The sequence below is a fragment of the Nannobrachium achirus genome, assembly GCF_963921795.1.
Source record: "Nannobrachium achirus genome assembly, chromosome: 3".
In the NCBI taxonomy this organism is placed as follows: Eukaryota; Metazoa; Chordata; class Actinopteri; order Myctophiformes; family Myctophidae; genus Nannobrachium; species Nannobrachium achirus.
The window spans coordinates 10,600,445-10,613,136 of NC_137812.1; the positions used below are offsets into that span (position 1 = coordinate 10,600,445).

At 40.6% G+C, this 12,692-nt stretch overlaps 1 protein-coding gene across 2 annotated transcripts in view; it reads left to right on the forward strand.

Moving 5' to 3' along the window:
- Nucleotides 1–6,394: 6,394 nt before the first annotated feature.
- The window catches only part of LOC308281187 (ras and Rab interactor 2-like), a 79,495-nt gene continuing 73,197 nt past the window's right edge, over nt 6,395–12,692 (forward strand). For both annotated transcript variants that reach the window (XM_080721303.1, XM_080721304.1), the window contains exon 1: nt 6,395–6,548. The gene's annotated coding sequence lies outside the window, so the exon portion shown is untranslated. The remainder of the gene's footprint in view (nt 6,549–12,692) is intronic.

Here is a 12,692-nt window from a genome sequence, read left to right on the forward strand (position 1 = left end):
TTGCCTCCGGGGAAGTGACAATGACACGGAGAGACAGACACACTCTCCTGAAATGGCATTTATTTTTTCTCATTGATGCTAAAAAAAAGAAATTGCTTGATATTGATGACATTGTGAGATAAGGTTTCTACCTTTGACCTTCCTATTCCCTAAAACAACATATTAGCACTAAAAGGCTAACACTAGATGTATGTTGTCTCCATGCTGCACTACAGTGGCCTGCTAAGTCGACCAACGCTAACGCGTCACTTTAGGGTTGACTTGGGGAATTGTTGAAAGCTTTGACTACAATATGAAACAGAATTGTTTTATTATATGTCAAACTATTCATTGAACGAACCCTACCATGTTAGTTTGGTAAATAATTCAAGGACTTAAAAAAATATGAACATTTAATAAAAACAGCAAACCTATGGCAGAAAGACCAACTGAACTTGCACAACATATCTCTTCTTAACACAGTGCTTAAAGTCGTGTTCCATTCTGTGTCCAGGCTTCAAAATGAACCCTTAATTGTTTCTTGTATTTGAGCCCAAAAAAAGGAAGAAAAACTCCTTTTGTCAACAGTATTGCCAATCTGTTTCAGCATGATGTGTACAAACCAAATGTGGAAAATGACGTCTTTTTTTTCTTAACCTAACAGGATTCTTATTTAGAACACTCAATGTTATAATTGTTGGTACTGCTAGAAGACATCCTTGATGCTGTTACTGCAGCCACAAGGGTGCGCTGTATAGCTGAGTTTGTACGTTTCCAGTTGGGGGATAAGGCTATTCTTTCACTCATACTGTACAGAGTAGTTTCTGTATTTTTCAGATACATTAGGAAAATATATTGGTTCGTCTGCATGCCTGTTTCACAGTTCAAATTATTTTGTGTGTAATTTTAAGTATTTCCGAGATCAAAAGGCACTGTTTTGATCATGCTGTACATATACTGTATCAGATGGTTGTGCTATGAAGGGATGTTTGAATAACTTCTGATGAGCAGTCATATTTGAGATTTATACAACTTAGAATGTAGGCCTATGCAGCTAGTTTTCAACATATATATTAAAAATCAGGACCAGTACGAAGGGTGGATTCCAGGAACAAATTGTAACAAAAAGTTCTAAACTTCGGACATTTAGCCCTTTTTATGAACGTGTGTTCCAAAATATCCACAATGTAGGCTAGTTGTGAATAATGTACATTTGTTTGTATTTATTTATTTGTTGAGTCAGATGAGGGTCTGACTGTTTAAAAGAAATTGAAAATGAAAGGGGATGTTTGTATTGTTTTATTGTGCTGTTTCCTGTCTCTTCAAATAAAAACACTAAAAGTGACCCCAACTCTGGTTATTTTACTGACTGTCCTTCAACATGCATATAGCTATAGTTAGGTCAAATTAGCCAAAAGTTAAACCAATCTGGGAACTAAATCAAAATCAAAATCTTTTTTCACAAATGTGTTCATAAAGGTGTCAACTATATCACCTCTGAACTTTCTCAATCACAACTCCCTTGGGGGACTTTGTGGGAGCCAATCAAAGTTGGGGGTATCCCGAGGGCCTGGGATTAAAGGGGGAAAAAATACACTCTTGAATATGAGCGTATGAGGTGTGTAAAAAAAACATTCACTTTTTGTCCTCTTCCTACCCAGGATGCAATGCGCGGTCTATTCTCTTTCTGATCCAGAGGATTAAACTAATTAAAACATTTATTTTCGGGGGGAAAACTACTGTTTTGCTATGTAATTACTGTACCTTTTTCTTCCCTTTTTATTAATATCACGTAGATGTGTTTTTTGTGGTACTTTATATAGCTGTAATGAGGCTATGAAGGGAAAAAAAATCCCATCCACTACCACTATAAAAGAATCTGCAAAGAGGATTCTGTCCCACTGGGATTAAACAAATTAAAACATATATTTTCGGGTAAACCCCCTGTTTTGCAATGTAACTACTGTACCTTTGTCTTCCCTTTTTATTAATATCACCTAGATGTTTTTCCTTTGGTACTTTATATAGCTGTAATGAGGCTATGAAGGGAAAAAAAAATCCCATTCACTGCCACTATAAAAACAATCTGCCCAGGGTCAAATGTCCTATCATAGTAACAGGGCAGAATGGGCGGGATTTGCAAAAGGGCTTATTAGGGTATTTTGGGGCTGCTGAATCCATTCCAACCATTAGTTATCAGTAATAATTACTCCTTGGCCATAAAATAGGCCACGAGACATATAATATTGGCAATAAAAAAAATGGTTGGAGTAGGGTTTGAATTCATGAAAACTATTCAAGATCAGGTGGGTAAGCACACATCATGACACACAGGATACATGACACAGGACACATGATACAATCTGACAAGGAACACTTAAAAGGGTTTAAAACATAGGGACTAACAGGACACAGGTGAACTCGAATTACATGATTGGCTAAGCCTTAGCCAATTAGGCCTATTTTATGGCCAAGGAGTCATTTTAACTGATAACTAATGGTTGGAATGGATTCAGCAGCCCAAACATACCCTAATTACACACCTCATACGCTCATATTGGCCATTTTTTGATTTTATTCCCTTTAATCCCAGGCCCGGGTATCCCGATACCCCCAACTTTGATTGGCTCCCACAAAGTTTCCAAAGGGAGTTGTGATTGAGAAAGTTCAGAGGTGATAGTTGACACCTTTATGAACACATTTGTGAAAAAAGATTTTGATTTAGTTCCCAGATTGGTTTAACTTTTGGCTAATTTGACCTAACTACTAGTAGCCTAGAGATCTCTCTCTATAGCGCTGCTGCTGCTACTCAAAGATTTGCCATTTCAGATCATGACAAGTGACACAGACAAGCCAGTGGGCCAACTGTACATGATTTATATTGTGTTGTTGTCGGGTGAAAACCACAACGCCTCGCACCGCAAGGCGTTGTGTGCTTGTAGATCGGCTGTTTTCACTACTTTTGTGCTACGGCCTTGTATGATGAAGCAGGGCTTTGCTTTACGAAAAAATTGAGGCAACATCCTGCAATAAACAGATATACATATGGTGTTGTTTCATAATGTTTCTTTGAGCGGACCCATAGATCAGTGTTTCTCAACCAGTGGGTCGGGACCCCCAGGGGGGTCCCCAAATTATTTTGGGGGGTCTCCCTCACTCAACAGTAAACAAACCAACATAAAGTTTAAGTGTATAGAGGGTATCTGCACATTTCTAAAGTGACAATTTAGGGACTTTTTAATACCTCTAAAATGACAAATTAAACATTGGCCCGATCTACATGCTCACAATTGCGAGGCGTTGTGAGCATGTAGATCGGCTATTTTCACAATAGAACCGTGTTATACAAAATGTAATGCCTCAACTCTTAGTGCTCATCAGGATGGGGGGGTCCCCAGTTAAAGTATGATTATTTTGGGGGTCACGGCCTGAAAAGGCTCAGAACCACTGCCATAGATGATCATAAACAAAATTAATATTTTGTCAGCAGGCACATAGAACTGAAAAAAAAAAAAAAAAAACATCAACACTGCATTGTAAATCCATCCACAGTGCAAACACTTCAATAAAATAATAACAAATCAAAAAAATGTCATAATTGTTTCAATTCACTTCAAGGGACTAGGTCAAATATATAGGCCTAGTCTAGTTAGGAGCATGCACCTGCTGATTCCTAAATGAAACTCCCATTTATTGCCACCCTGAAAATGAATGAGTGAAACCAGCAGTACTTGAGGTCCCATGTAGGATAGAAAATCATTATACGAGAGGTCCTGGAGGTAGAATAGAAAACCAGCACTAACAGAGGTCCACCAAATGCTGTAGGCCTATACAATATACCAAACTTTATGCACATGTACATTTGAGGATGTTCTTTGATTCTCTCTTTGCTCTTTTGCACTCTCTTTTCCCAAAATCTTTCTACATCATTATCATTATTCATTAGGCCTATATTATTAGCCTACTATCTTTTTAGATTTTGTTTTGTTTTTTGAGCGGTGGTAGACCGCTCCATAGCATGGCCGTGTGTGTATCCGTGTATGTATCCGTGTATGTATCTGTGTATCCGTGTATTCGTGTATGTGTGTATGTAGCCTGAATACCACTGGTGGCCAGAGAGGGTGCTGCTGAGTCTAGCCTGAGCATCAACTGCAATAGGCCTACACAGTACACACACACTCTCTCTCTCTCACACGCACGCACGCATGGACACGCACACACGCACACACGCGCACACACGCACACGCACACACACACACACACACACACACACACACACACACACACACACACACACACACACAGTAGTGCTGTTGCAGAGCCTCCACGACCACCGCTCAGTTCACACGGGTGTGATTTTTTCTATTATATTTTGCTGTTATTTTTCCACTGCATTATAAAATTATGATACTATATTAGATATACCGGTATGATACACATCGCTATTATACTGCATAGGCTTACTGTACGACACTATTATGATACCATCATAATAATACAGCAAAATGTTATTTAAGCATGGAAGAGCTAAATCATTTATAGTTAGGAACCAAATGGACCATTGTACACTCAGAGCTATGGGTCCACGGGCCATGGCCTACATCATGCATATCAAACTGTCGGTCCTGCAAATCAAAAGGGTTTAAGGGTAATCCAGTGGGTGCATGGGGGTCACATGTATAACTCTATGGGGGGCCACAGCAGGGGCCTTGGTGGGGAGCCCCTAAAGAAAACACTACACTCCAGTCACCTCACTGCAAGACATTCCGACGTTGATCACGTGACCTACAGTTTGACGCTGTGTTGTGTTTCCTTTCCATTCTAGAGATGGGATTTATGGTTCTTTGAAGAGAGCGGATCTCTGAGATCTGTTCCTATCTAAGAGCCGTTCAAAAGGACTGTCTCATTTTAGTTATCGGTTACTTAGTATATTTTGATTATGTTTGCAAATCACTTCAACCCATAGGATACATTTCTGCCATTTGAAAATAGCCGATCTACAAGCTCACAATGCGTCGCAAGTTCGCAACGTGACGCATTGTGAGCTTGTAGTTGTAGATCTTCAATTTTCAAAATATTTTTCTACATTTTATTAATAGAGGCCTTTCTGGGCCCGCCCCTTTCCCCCCTCCCCCTGAGCGGCAGCCATGATGGAGTTACTGCTGCAGCAGTGTGTGTATGTCTATGTCTATGGAGATGGGACTTTTAATGAAATTAGTCATTACCAGTCCCATCTCCATGATATTTAGATCTAATTCCTTCACCAGTTCCATCCGAACTGGTGGTGAAATTAGATCTAAAAATCATTGGGATGGATCTGATAAAATTAGATCAACACATCATGCGGATAGAACTGGCGATGGAATTAGACCTAAACATAATTGAGATGGAACAGATAGAATTAGATCTACAAATCATAAGGATGGGACTGGCGATGGAATTAGACCTACAAATCATGGAGATGGGACTCATAGAATTAGATTTACAAATCATTTGGATGGAACTGGCGATGGAATTAGACCTAAACATAATTGAGATGGAACAGATAGAATTAGATCTACGAATCATAATGATGGGACTGGCGATGGTATTAGACCTACAAATCATGGGGATGGGACTCATAGAATTAGATCTACAAATCATGCGGATGGAACTGGTGAAGGAATTAGATCTAAATATCATGGAGATGGGACTGGTAATGACTAATTTCATTAAAAGTCCCATCTCCATAGACATAGACATAGACACACACTGCTGCAGCAGTAACTCCATCATGGCTGCCGCTCAGGGGGAGGGGGGAAAGGGGCGGGCCCAGATAGGCCTCTATTGGAAAACTTTGAAATGGGACATTCTGCATGAGTACTTTCTTTCTACTATTGGTACTTTAAGTACATTTTTGATTGATTGATTGATTGATTGATTGATTGATTGATTGATTGAAGAGGTAGGCTCTACAGTTTCATGACGGTACAGTTCACTGGTACACGGTCTACTAAAAGGAGATCCTAGAAAAGACTAAGCTTATTTCTACAGGAAACCATTAAAGTATCTCATATATACCAATATTTTGTACTACTCAAGTGCATTTTAATTCCGAACTTCTACTTGTACATTGCATCATTGATACTTTTACTTTTCCCACCACATGTAGACCTATGATGTTCATTAGAAAGGAACGGCGCCCTACTGTGAACCGGATCCCATCGTTCATTTCAAATAGCCGTTCAAAAGACTCGGTTCGTTCGCGAACGTCCCACGTCTATTCCATTCTGAATCATTCTGAACAGAACCAGACAGAGAGAGGCATTAGAATGCAGCTCATGTAGTCTACACACATACATTATTAAACCACCAGCAAAAACAACATGTTACCGAGGACTTACGGAGACCCCACGACTTTACAAGAATGAAACCGAAACAAAGGATACACACAGGCCTGTTAAAGTGTTAAGATAAGAACTTTATAAAATGAGTTCGACTGAAGAAATGCACGGACTGTAGCCAGACAGACAAAAGATTCCAGTTGTGTTGCTGAGTGTGTTCTGGAGACTGGAGGAAACTTCTTAAAGGTGAGTGCACTTTTTTTTTAACGCAATTCTCACTAATATGTTACCTTGATCCAACTTCACATGTAGCGCTGTTGTTTTGTCTTCGTTGCCCCTTAACAAAGTTAACAAGGAGACATTGGATTTGGTCTGGCATCGTTCGAATTCAACGCAAAGAAGCATGGAATAACTTCTAAAATGCAAATAAAAGTGTTATGCCATGCTTGAAACTATAAGCACTATTTCCAATTGTGTTTGATTCAAAACAGTTGTTTATCTCTATTTGACAAAGGCGAGGTTGGCCCACAAAGAATTCAGCAGTACTGTACTACTGTAACTATGGCTGCAAGTGATATTTCTGCTCATATGTAGGTCAGGCTATTCATTATTTGGGAATGGTTGTGGTGTTTGTTTTTTGCTTGTTCTTGACTTAAGAATTAGCATGTCATAATCACGGACACGGAGTTTGCCTACTTAATTGCACTTAGTTTATTCCCTTTCTCCTTTAAATATGAGTGTTATATCTTATCAACCTGCCTGTCCATGTCTAGAACTGTGTATGTATGGCATTGGTGGATTTTTTGGTTTCTGTGTTTAATAGGTGTAAGCTAGTCCTTATTGATTCTGCATCACTAGGCAGCACTGACTGACTGCATTCCTCTGGCACAAGCAAAGCAATGCTCCACTTCACTTGTACTTGAACTGATCTTACAGTATCAACATAATGTCAATAATGTAATGGTTTCCTGCTATTTCATCCCAAACTCTTACAGCACCTATAAATAAATACATAAATAAATACATAAATATAAAACTGTGCCTATAGCACACCATTGAAGTGTTACTGTAAACATATCCTAACAGCATTTTATATATCAATTGTATTACTTTATTACTATCAATCCATGTATTGCATGGGTCATCAACAGGGTAACTACAGAGTAACTACAGGGGAAGTCTTTGTGTGATTGAAAAACGAAAATAGCCGATCTACAAGCTCACAATGTTGCCGAGTTGTGTTTTCAGAGAGTTTGTGTAGGGAGAAAGAGCAGACCATGCAAAGCCAAGTCTATGAAGTTCTCTATGAAATCTATGAAAAAAAGTCATCCGCAGACCGCAGAATACATATAGTTTAGTGGGGGTCCCTGCCTCATCTCTCTCTCTCAGCTATATGGGGGTCCAAAGTTTGCCCTGAAAAACATTGAAGACCCCTGATGTATTGTATCAAAGAGGATGGTTGTCACTGCCTGGTAGGCGAGGTTAGTTGTCACGACTGACAGAAGTGTCATTATGTACGTACTGACAACCTCTGTCCCATTCCCCGCTTTTCTCCCCTCAGTGTTTTTGTGATAGAATGAAACCTGCCTCGACCTGACTGCTTTACAGACAGGGCTTAATCTTTTAGCAACCTACTGCAGTGTTTCTCAAAGTCAATTCCAGGTATAGCCTACTCTTTGGGTTCCTTTAGGGGGTCTAAATTGACCCATACAAGTCTGTAACTCTGACAGTGTACAAATGGAACCAAATTAACCCTAGCGGGTCCATGTGGTTCCATTTGTACAATGTCAGTTAAAGGAGTAGTTCACCCCCACAATGACTTTATTTCTATTGATTACACACGCCATGGAGACTTGAGTTCAATAATAGTTTTGAGTTTTTGACGCATACCTGAGACAATAATTTGATAACAATGAATTTACCCCCATTGATTGCATTTGGGTCCCCATCTGGAATCAATGGAGGTACATCTATTATAATCACATTTTTGTCATTATCATTGATTGAACTCAAGTCTCGATGGCGTGTGTAATCAATAGAAAAAAAGTCATTTTGGGGGTGAACTACTCCTTTAAGGGGAAACCTTGAAATGTAAAGGTTTGAGAAACACTGACCTACTGTACAGTCTAGACTTCTTTGTTGTTGTTGTGTGGACTGAACAAACAGTCAGTAAAAGATATTTTTTTTTTCTTTTATAATGTAATACGGGGGACATTTTGCTGAGCCTAAAGCTGCTCTGGAATCTGCTAACGAGATCAGCAGCACCACTGCACCACCAGACAGTTCCATGTTGTTACAGGGATATGAATAAGCAGAAAGGTATTTTAATACATGGACTTGGAAATGACTATGATCCCCATTAGCATTAGGCCAGGTTTGTTTCTGAGATATCAATGTTTTTCTATATATATAATAATATACATATATATCGTCTCTCTCAGTGGGTGGAAATCAAGTAGCAGATCTACAAGCTCAATGGAGCGTGATGATTAAGTAAGTCATCATTTACGAAAAAACACAGAAAGTTATACTATGGAAATAAGAGGTTTCTGCCCAACCGCAACAATATCTCACCTGCTGTGCTATTTCAGTGCTTGTCAGAGTGCAGTTCCTTGGGGGGGAGGGGGGATACCAAATGGAACCAAATGGACATTTACGGGTCCATTTGGTTCCATTTGTATACTCTGAGGGTAGCAACAAGTCCCCAGGTAGATAGATAGATAGATAGTTAGATACCTTTATTATCCCAAGGGGGAAAATCAGTCGCCAAGAGGCAGCACAGCAGTTAACTCATACAGGGCCAGATTTCCAAAATATGAATATGAATGTGCGCTTATAACGCCAGGAAATAGCTATTTTGTATCCCCCCAGACCACCTTAACCAGACCACCTTAACGAATGCACGTTCATCATACCATACCACCAGATGACCACTAGAGACCACCATACACCATACACTGACATGGTCCCATGTTAAGCCTGTTTAAATCCACATAACAGGATGAGACGCTGACTTGGTCCTCATTGACTTAACATGGACGGGCCGCCGGTCACCATTTCAGCTCAATACTGTTCAATTCGTGCTTGATCGTCTCAAACCACCATTGGTATGGGCATCGGGACGTATATAGATGCCACACAGAAAGTTTCAGAATCAAAATCCGACCTAGTGAAGCTACGTGAGGGTCGGATGGTTGCATTGAGGCTAACGCTAGCAGAGGCCTGTTGTCAACAGGAAGCCCTGGTTTAAAGGTGACGTCATAATCGTATCCTTTTTTTTCACGGTTTACGTGTGGACATTAGCTGAGGTAAGCTAACCATTTCGCTCCGTCTATAAACACATATTAAAAGCTTAAACAATGCTTTTATATAAAAGTCGCTCCGAGTCGCTCGGCACCAAACGCCATAGTGAACTAGTCGCTCGTAAAGTCGCCCGGCGCTAACTGAGTTAAGGTTACAAAGTTAACGAGAAGTATGAAAAAAAAAAGTACTGTTGTGTATAGATATAAAGGAAGTGTCAGATATAAAGGAAGTGTCAGTGTGTCACGTCACAACACAAATAGCAATACTTATAGTACAACTTATCAATGCAGTGCCAAACAGAAAATGTGTCCATAACAGTCAATGCTAATCCGATTCAGTGCTACATCAGTATCTCACCGTTATGTCAGACACAAGTAATACTAATTAATACTACTAATACCAGTAATACTACCTAATCGGGAGATAAGCGACCATCAGGTCGCATGTATACACCGCTTTGCGTGATTTTAGGGCAAAATGGGACAGATCCATGGTGATGACAGGACTCTAGACATACTGTGTGCCGCTTTGCGTGATTTTAGGGCATAATCTGCAGGAGCAGCAGCAAAAATGTGTTTTGCCAGAATCGGCCTCATGGTGGCGCTAGAAGAGGGCCATGTGAGAAATGAGGGGTGGAGGTTGTGGTTTGGCAGCCAAAGAGTGTGTGTGCAAAGTTTGGCATGGATAGGGGCAACGGTGGCGGAGATATGAGTAGGAGAAAAGTGTGACGTGACTGACAGTCGGTGGAGGTTTATATACACCAGTAAGACTCCCTAATTCGGGAGATAAGCGACCGTCAGGTCGCATGTAAAAATAGGCCTGATGGTGGTGCTAAATGGTATAGATCCTTGTTGATGACATTACTCTAGACATACTGTGTACCACGTTGCCTGATTTTAGGGCAAAATCTGTAGAAGCAGTGTCCAAAAATGTGTTTGAAAGAATCGGAGAGAGAGAGAGAGAGAGAGAGAGAGAGAGAGAGAGAGAGAGAGAGAGAGAGAGAGAGAGAAGAAAAGAGAGACCGCAGCACCTGTGACACATGCACATGTGTCTCATAGATGTGTGGAGAGACATGCCGTTCAGTTAGCGCCTACGTCTGATTAACACCAACACAGTGAACATAACAACTTACTCCGGCCCGCACGCACACCTATGATGCACATGCACGCCCACTGGAGACAGAGAGAGGCAGAGAGACGCAGTTTGAGGTTACTGCGTCAGGTAGATTAAGGGTTATTATTGCGGTGAGTCTCCTGGTGGAGATTTGCAATAAAAGCATATTTTTGTGATCTCAAAATAGTACCGTTCAGACACACCCATTCAGAAAATCTCTGAAATTAAAGGCAAGGCTTAGAGTTAATGAATTGGGCTTTTTGGGCTGGCCTGAAAGAAAATGTGAAATACATGATGTAGTCCAGTGGCGTCAGTTCAGAAAAAGCTAAGGTATGGCAACATGACTGGTGTCTTGCACCCGCACGAAGGCGCGCGTGTAAGACACCAGTCATGTTGCCATACCTTAGCAACAGGCATGATACATTTATTTTTTATTTTTCCCCCCGTTTCTACGGTTTCTTGGGCTAGATATGGCCTTGTGAGGTAGAGGTGGGCGATATGGTTATAATTATCGTTGAGACGATACAATGTGTCCACGATATGCCTTTTCAGAGGTATCGTATATATCGTGATACAATTGAGGGAGCCTTGTAAGTTGTAAATACAGAGATTCATTGCATAATTCAATTTAAACCTGCATTATACAAATGAAACCAAATGGACCCTTACGGGTCCATTTGGTTTCATTTGTATACTGCCAGAGTTAGATACTTTCTAAAGTTTAATTTAGACCTCCCAAAAGGAACCCAGAGAGTCTAGTTTTTGTCAAGTAACTTGAAAAATAACCATAAAAAACAACATGAAAAAGAATCGTGATAAAATCGTGTATCGTGCTACAGCTTGGGAAAATAACGTGATATTGTATTTTTCCATATCACCCACCCCTACAACTCCACAGGTTGGTTGGTATAGGGTGACGTCACCTCAAGGGGGGGGGGGGGGGGGGGGGGGCGGGGAGGGGGGGACCAGGAAACAGCCACTCCAGTTACAGCGGTCCTAATAGACCTGGAGGGCTGTGACTGTGAGACTGAGTGCTTTCACAGAAGCTTCCTGGTGCCTGGAGTAATCCTGATGCTGACCATGAAATCAGACACTCTGTTAAGGCTTCAGAGACAGCGGTTCCCAAACTTTTTAGCTCGAGACCCAAAAGGGGAATTCGATGCCGCGGCCCACCCTGGTCCGGGAACCGAATGAGTGAAAAAATACCCGATCGACAAGCTCACAACGTGTCGCATCACGACACTCCTTAGAAGTTACACCTTAATTTCTATATAATATAGTTCTTTTGAAAATGTTAGAAAATGAATTCTCTGAAAAGATTTCCTTAAAAAAACAACAACAAAAAAACGCATATTTGGAAATAATAAATAATACAAATTTGGAGAAAAAAAATATATATATATATATATATTTACTTGTGACCAGGGCTAGAATTTTGTCATTTTAGTGGTAAGGCCCCTTGGCCTTTGGTGTTGTGCATTGTTTGAGGGCACAAAGGCCAAATTCCAGATTGTAGTCCATTGAAATTATTAATTGAATTTAAGATGATTTTAAATGTAATATGTAGACTATCTGCTGTGAAATAAATGAATTGGTATTTGCAATCTGATCCATGCTCAGCCCTGCACAAATAGATCCAAAGATACTGGATTAATTGCTTTAAAAATAGCGACTCAACGAAAGACACTGGTGGCCACAGGTCATGCCATTGGGTTGAGGGGCACGAGGCCAAACTGAGGGGCAACGACGGCCATGGCCTTCATGGCCTCCCTGAAATCCCTGCCCAGCTTGTGACCCATAAAAATGTGTCTGTGACCCACAAATGGGTCCACGACCCAGTGTTTGGGAAACAGTGCTTTAGTTTAGAAGTCTCAACCAGGCGGCCCTCTGTTTTCTGTTTATGAAGAAATGGAAATGAGCAACTCATCTAGGTTAGGTTTGATGCATTTCCTGCAGTTCTCCATGTAGGAGGTT